General features: G+C 48.3%; 2 non-coding genes across 2 annotated transcripts; both read right to left on the bottom strand.

Annotated features, from left to right (window-relative positions):
- Positions 1–27: 27 nt before the first annotated feature.
- On the bottom strand, positions 28–146 carry LOC118345261. Its single transcript, XR_004798839.1, has one exon. It is a non-coding gene; the product is annotated as a 5S ribosomal RNA (ribosomal RNA).
- A 189-nt stretch (positions 147–335) lies between these two features.
- LOC118345260 lies at positions 336–454 on the bottom strand. Its single transcript, XR_004798838.1, has one exon. It is a non-coding gene; the product is annotated as a 5S ribosomal RNA (ribosomal RNA).
- Positions 455–619: the final 165 nt, after the last annotated feature.

Raw genomic sequence — 619 nt, forward strand, 5'->3', positions numbered from 1 at the left:
CTTGCAAGGCGGAAAAAACAAAAACGAGGGGTGCAACACGAGGACTTCCGAGGAGGTCACCCATCCTAGTACTACTCTCAACCAAGCACGGTTAACTGCGGAGTTCTGATGGGATCCGGTGCATTAGTGCTGGTATGATCGCACCCATCAAACTAATTATTTAAAATTCATATAATCCTAGGCGACCTACTAGCATATTTCCGATCCCAATGCGAACCGGCGATCTGATCGAAACCAATAGCTACACGATGGGCAGGGCGAGATTTTCCCAAAAATCCACTCCCAAGTGGTCCTTCTTGTCAATTCCTCTCGCAAGGCGGAAAAAACAAAAACGAGGGGTGCACCACGAGGACTTCCCAGGAGGTCACCCATCCTAGTACTACTCTCGCCCAAGCACGGTTAACTGCGGAGTTCTGATGGGATCCGGTGCATTAGTGCTGGTATGATCGCACCCATCAAACTAATTACTTAAAATTCAAATAATCCTTGAGCGACATACTAGCGTCCTTCCGATCCCAATCCAAACGGAGATCTGATCCAAACCCATCGCTACGCAATGGGCAGGGCGAGATTTTCCCAAAAATCCACTCCCGAGTGGTCCTTCTTGTCAATTCATCTA

The sequence above is a fragment of the Juglans regia genome, unplaced genomic scaffold, assembly GCF_001411555.2.
Source record: "Juglans regia cultivar Chandler unplaced genomic scaffold, Walnut 2.0 Scaffold_18830, whole genome shotgun sequence".
Taxonomy (NCBI): domain Eukaryota; kingdom Viridiplantae; phylum Streptophyta; class Magnoliopsida; order Fagales; family Juglandaceae; genus Juglans; species Juglans regia.